A 7,100-nucleotide genomic window follows, 5' to 3' on the forward strand; every position below is an offset into this window, starting at 1 on the left:
TTCATTGTGTTTGGTCGGCCAACCAACAGCGCCAAGCTGTGTGGTTCATACAGGCCCATGTCTCTCCTCAACGTAGATGCCAAGGTGCTGGCAAAAATCCTGGCCACCAGGATAGAGGACTGTGTGCCAGGGGTTGTACACGAGGACCAGACAGGTTTTGTGAAGGGAAGGCAGCTGAACACGAATGTGCGGAGGTTGTTGAATGTCATCATGATGCCGGCGATTGAGGGGGAGGCAGAGATAGTGGTGGCGCTGGATGCGGAGAAGGCCTTCGAGAGAGTGGAGTGGGGGTACCTATGGGAGGTGTTGGGGAGGTTTGGATTTGGTGAAGGGTTTATTAGATGGGTAAGGATGCTATATGAGGCCCTGATGGTGTGCGTGACCATGAATGGGAGGAGGTCAGAGTACTTCCGGCTTTACCGAGGGACCAGGCAGGGTTGCCCCCTGTCCCCCTTGTTGTTTGCACTGGCAATCGAGCCGCTGGCGATGGCGTTGAGGGATTCAGAGAGGTGGAGAGGTTTGGTGCGAGGTGGAGAGGAACATAGGGTGTCGTTGTATGCCGATGACCTGTACTGTATGTGGCGGACCCGGTGGGAGGGATGCCGGGGGTGATGGAGCTGCTAGCTGAGTTTGGCACATTTTCAGGTTATAAACTAAATTTAGGCAAGAGTGAGGTGTTTGTGGTGCACCCTGGAGACCAGGAGGAAGGAATTGGTAGGCTCCCGCTTAGGCGGGCAGGGGAGAGCTTTAGGTACCTGGGGGTGCAGGTGGCCAGGGACTGGGGGACTCTTCACAAACATAATTTCACCAGACTTGTAGATCAGATGGAGGAGGGGTTTAAGAGGTGGGACATGCTGCCATTATCGTTGGCGTGGAGGGTACAGTCCGTCAAAATGACGGTGCTTCCGAGGTTCTTGTTCCTCTTTCAGTGCCTGTCCATCTTTATCCCCAGGGCATTCTTTAGGAGAGTGACTAGCAGTATTTTGAGCTTTGTGTGGGCACATGGGACTCCGAGAGTGAAGAGGGTGTTCCTGGAGCGAGAGAGGGATAGAGGCGGGCTGGCGCTGCCCAACATTTTGGGGTACTATTGGGTGGCCAATGTGTCAATGGTGCGTAAATGAGTGATGGAGGGGGGAGGGGCGGCGTGGAAAAGAATGGAGATGGCGTCATGTAGAGCTACGAGCCTGGGTGCCATGGCAAGGGCGCCGTTGCCGCTCTCCCCTAAGAGATTTACCACGAGCCCGGTGGTGGCGGCGACCCTAAGAATATGGGGACAGTGGAGGTGGCATCGGGGGGAAACAGGGGGCTCGATGGAGGCTCCATTGGGTGGCAATCATCGGTTCATCCCAGGGAACAGGGATGGGGGATTTAGGGGGTGGCAAAGGGTGGGCATCAGTAAATTGAGGGACCTCTTTATTGGCGGGAGGTTTGCGGGCCTGGGGCAACTGAAAGATAAATTTGGGCTTCCCCAAGGGAACATGTTCAGATACTTGCAGGTAAAGGCGTTTGCTAGGCGACAGGTAGAGGGATTCCCTTTGCTGCCCTCGCGGGGGACGATGGACACAGTGCTTTCGGGGGTGTGGTTCGGAGAGGGGAAGGTGTCTGACATCTATAAAGTAATGCAGGAGGTGGAGGAGTCGTCAGTGGAGGAGCTGAAGGCTAAATGGGAGGAGGAACTCAGGGAGCAGATAGAGGACGGGACTTGGGCGGATGCCTTGGACAGAGTCAACTCTTCCTCCTCATGTGCGAGGCTTAGTCTCATTCAATTTAAGGTGCTGCACCGGGCCCACATGTCCGGGACTAGGATGAGTAGGTTCTTTGGGGGTGAGGACAGGTGCACCAGATGTTCGGGGAGTCCTGCGAACCACGCCCATATGTTCTGGGCATGCCCAGCACTGGAAGAATTCTGGAAGGGGGTGGCGGGGACGGTGTCGAGGGTGGTTGGATCCAGGGTCAAACAGGATGGGGACTCGCGATTTTTGGAGTTGCGGTAGAGCCGGGAGTGCAGGAGGCGAAAGAGGCCGGTGTCCTGGCCTTTGCGTCCCTAGTAGCCCGGCGAAGGATCTTGCTGCAGTGGAAGGATGCGAGGCCCCCAAGCGTGGAGACCTGGATCAGTGACATGGTGGGATTTATAAATTTGGAAAGGGTTAAATTTGCCCTGAGAGGATTAATACAAGGGTTCTATAAACGGTGGCAGCCTTTTCTGGACTTCCTGGCTCAAAGATAGGTATCTTGGTCAATAACAGCAGCAACCCGGGGGGGTGGGGGGCGGGGTTCCTTATTGTAGTTTCTATTATTTAACTTAATATTGTGTTAAATTTGCGTTGTTAATATGCTGTGTTGTTCATGGAGGTGGGGCGAATGTTTATGATTGCTAATATTATTGTTATTTTTGGTATTTTATTATGGTTCGTTGTTGTTGTATAAATTCAAAATTTTTCAATAAAAATTATTTTTTAAAAATGAAAAAAATCTCCAGAATCCTGCGCCGGCATCAACACTTAGTCTCAGAAACGGAGAATCCAGCCCCATGTTACCAATCACACTGAACCGTAAAATATTCTTATTATTTTCAAAAATTAAGACAGGACCATATAGACAACAGCTAAAAAAAACAAAATACTGAGAATGATGCACCTGAAATGAAATCGGTAAATACTGGAAATACTCAGAATCTATGGGGAAAGAAAAAAATATATATATATCAGCTCAATGATCTTTCATTGTGTTTGGACGGCCAAGCAACAGCGCCAAGCCAGCGAGCAATGTTACAATGTTGAGTGTGGATATGCAGTTTGCCACACAGCCACATGTATTAAAGCAGCGACTGAGCCTCTGTGAAAAGGGCCTGGACCGTGTTTGTGGTGAGAAGGGGAACTGCAGCTGGAGAGCAGAGTCTGATCAGCAATGTTGCAATATCTCAGCAGATTCCTATCCTGGTTCCTAAACCTGCTTTGGAACATTGTGAGAAAGGAGGGAAATGGAAAGGCGGTTTCCTCCAGTCCACAGTCTGTGATCCATGTGGGTGGATGTGCTCCTGTTAATATTAACATTGAAAAAATTATTATTAATATCACAAATCGTAAAGAGGCCGATTAATGACCCAAACTCTAACTAGAGAACAGAATTAGTGTTTGTCCAGTCGATGGATATGATCAATAATTTTATTTCGATTCACTATTAGGCAGATATCAGGGAGATGAAATGTACAAAATGGAAAATCATAGAACATACAGTGCAGAAGGAGGCCATTTGGCCCATCGAGTCCGCACCGACCCACTTCAGCCCTTGCTTCCACCCTACGCCCATAACGACTCCTAACCTTTTTGGTCACTAAGGGCAATTTATCATGGCCAATCCAACTAACCTGCAAGTCTTTGGACTGTGGGAGGAAACCGGAGCACCCGGAGGAAACCCACGCAGACACGGGGAGAATGTGCAGACTCCGCGCAGACAGTGACCCAGCGGGGAATCAAACCTGGGACCCTGGCACTGTGAAGCCACAGTGCCAGCCACTTGTGCTACCGTGCTGCCCTTTGACCAGAGTAAGGAGTAAAAAAGTGAATGATTTAACCACACACTGACACTGAGCTATTGCCGCTTCCAACCCCGAGTTCAGCAATCGATACCTTGCTATCGGTCAGCAGGCACCATTGTTCTGTCGGCAAAACAGGACCCGCGAAATGACCGTCTGCTCTGATTTCCCCCGGAAAACCCACTCCCTGGATTCAGCAGAATATCTCCTTCAAACTATTTAATGGGATCTTTCCATGCAACAGCCTGGTCAGTTTGGGTTCACCTGCAAAAACACTGAATGATTTGGAAAATCGAGTTCAATTTTAATGCTGCAACATAGTATAAAAATAAATGTTGTTGATTGAAAAACCAACGTGTGATCCATTTCCTCATTGAGAGCCCACATTGATTCAACTTCACTAAACTCTCCCTCTCTGCCCTCAGTCTCTGTTACACTAAAGCTGCTCAATCTCTCTCCTTCTGATCATTAAAGTCTCCTTGATGAACGTTGACAATTCACAGATTTTGGGGCAGGATTCACCGTTTGGCCAACGCCAAAATCGGAAAACACGACTTGGGGGAGAACAGCCTCCAACGCCAAAATCGCGGTAGGCGCCGGTTTGATGCCAATTCCGGGTCTCCCAGCACCCCGCAAATGTCAGAAAAGCATCGCTCGCTGCGCGGTGCTTAAGCAACGTTGGCATATCATTAGCGGGTCTGACACCCTATTCTCCGGGGCCTCCGAGATTCACCGCCTCTGATGCGCTGAGTTCCGGATGGCGCGGTTCACTTGTGGTCTCAGCGGTCGAGACCCCGGAGTGGGCCGTGAGCCTTGCTGCTGGCCGGGGGGCTTCTGCGAGGGCTGGGGGGACTGGTGGGGAGTGGCTAGGGTGACACTATTTGGCAGGGTGGGTCCGTGCAAGGCCGGCGTCATGTTTATGGTGTGTCCGCCGCAGGTCATCGCCGTGCGCATGCCTGGCCATGGCCCCGGCCATTCTCCAGCCGTTTCTGTCATGGGAGCCGGGAATTTTACCCGGTGCAGCTGCAGGCCCCTCACCGGTCCCAGGATCGGTGATAGTTCAGCGCCGGTTTTTCCGTCAAAAATCACCAGAATCGAAGGGATGGGTGGGGCAAGTTTTCCACTCTGGGTTGGATGTGAAGAACCGGGGAGTGGCGATTCTGGTGGAGAAAAATGTGTCGTTTGAGGCATCGGAGGTGGTGGCGGATAAGGGGGGTAGGTATGTTATGGTTAGGGGCAGGCTACAAGGAGAGAAGGTGGTACTTGCTAGTGTGTATGCCCCAAATTGCTGGAGTGAGAGACAAGAGTGGGAATGTGGTGCGGAAGGGGGTAGAGGTGAATGAGGTCTTCAAGGACTTTTACGGGGAACTGTACCGGTCGGAGCCAACGGGGGAGAGGATGGGAATGGAGAGGTTCCTCGACGGGCTTTCATTCCCGAAGGTGCAGGAGGAGCAGGTGATGGGATTGAGCTGGAGGAGCTAGTTAAGGGGATCGGGCTGATGCTGTCAGGGAAGGCACCGGGGCCGGATGGGTTCCCGGGGGAATTTTATAAAAAGTTTGTGGACCTAGTGGGCCCCTTGCTGGTGCGGACACTTAATGAAGCATGGGAAGGGGGGACTTTGCCCCCGACGATGTCGCGGGCGCTGATCTCGTTAATTTTAAAGAGGGACAAGGACCCCCAGCAGTGTGGTTCATACAGGCCCATATCTCTCCTCAACGTAGATGCCAAGGTGCTGGCAAAAATCCTGGCCACCAGGATAGAGGACTGTGTGCCAGGGGTTGTACACGAGGACCAGACAGGTTTTGTGAAGGGAAGGCAGCTGAACACGAATGTGCGGAGGTTGTTGAATGTCATCATGATGCCGGCGATTGAGGGGGAGGCAGAGATAGTGGTGGCGCTGGATGCGGAGAAGGCCTTCGATAGAGTGGAGTGGGGGTACTTATGGGAGGTGTTGGGGAGGTTTGGATTTGGTGAAGGGTTTATTAGATGGGTAAGGCTGCTATTTGAGGCCCCGATGGTGTGCGTGGCCACGAATGGGAGGAGGTCGGAGTACTTCCGGCTTTACCGAGGGACCAGGCAAAGTTGCCCCCTGTCCCCCTTGTTGTTTGCACTGGCAATCGAGCCGCTGACGATGGCGATGAGGGATTCAGAGAGGTGGAGAGGTTTGGTACGAGGTGGAGAGGAACATAGGGTGTCGTTGTATGCCGATGACCTGTTACTGTATGTGGCGGACCCGGTGGGAGGGATGCCGGGGGTGATGGAGCTGCTAGCTGAGTTTGGCACATTTTCAGGTTATAAACTAAATTTAGGCAAGAGTGAGGTGTTTGTGGTGCACCCTGGAGACCAGGAGGAAGGAATTGGTAGGCTCCCGCTTAGGCGGGCAGGGGAGAGATTTAGGTACCTGGGGGTGCAGGTGGCCAGGGACTGGGGGACTCTTCACAAACATAATTTCACCAGACTTGTAGGTCAGATGGAGGAGGAATTTAAGAGGTGGGACATGCTGCCATTGTCGTTGGCGGGGAGGGTACAGTCCGTCAAAATGACGGTGCTTCCGAGGTTCTTGTTTCTCTTTCAGTGCCTGCCCATCTTTATCCCCAGGGCATTCTTTAGGAGAGTGACTAGCAGTATTTTGAGCTTTGTGTGGGCACATGGGACTCCGAGAGTGAAGAGGGTGTTCCTGGAGCGAGGGAGGGATAGAGGCGGGCTGGCACTGCCCAACCTTTTGGGGTACTATTGGGCGGCCAATGTGTCAAGGGTGCATAAATGGGTGATGATGGGGGGGGGGGCGGCGTGGAAAAGAATGGAGATGGTGTCATGTAGAGGTACGAGCCTGGGTGCCATGGCAACGGCACCGTTGCCGCTCTCCCCTAAGAGGTTTACCACGAGCCCGGTGGTGGCGGCGACCCTAAGAATCTGGGGACAGTGGAGACGGCATAGGGGGGAATCAGGGGGCTTGATGGAGGCTCCATTGGGTGGCAATCATCGGTTCATCCCGGGAAACAAGGATGGGGGATTCAGGGGGTGGCAAAGGGTGGGCATCAGTAAATTCCCGTACCAACCTCCCCGGACAGGCGCCGGAATGTGGCTACTAGGGGCTTTTCACAGTAACTTCATTGAAGCCTACTCGTGACAATAAGCGATTTTCATTTTCAATTGAGGGACCTCTTTATTGGCGGGAGGTTTGCGGGCCTGGGGAAACTGGAGGATAAATTTGGGATTCCCCAAGGGAACATGTTCAGATACTTGCAGGTAAAGGCGTTTGCTAGGCGACAGGTAGAGGGATTCCCTTTGCTGCCCTCGCGGGGGACGATGGACAGAGTGCTTTCGGGGGTGTGGTTCGGAGAGGGGAAGGTGTCTGACATCTATAAGGTAATGCAGGAGGTGGAGGAGTCGTCAGTGGAGGAGCTGAAGGCTAAATGGGAGGAGGAACACGGGGAGCAGATAGAGGACGGGACTTGGGCGGATGCCTTGGAGAGAGTCAACTCTTCCTCCTCATGTGCGAGGCTTAGTCTCATTCAATTTAAGGTGCTGCACCGGGCCCACATGTCCCGGACTAGGATGCGT

The sequence above is a fragment of the Scyliorhinus canicula genome, chromosome 19, assembly GCF_902713615.1.
Source record: "Scyliorhinus canicula chromosome 19, sScyCan1.1, whole genome shotgun sequence".
Taxonomy (NCBI): Eukaryota; Metazoa; Chordata; class Chondrichthyes; order Carcharhiniformes; family Scyliorhinidae; genus Scyliorhinus; species Scyliorhinus canicula.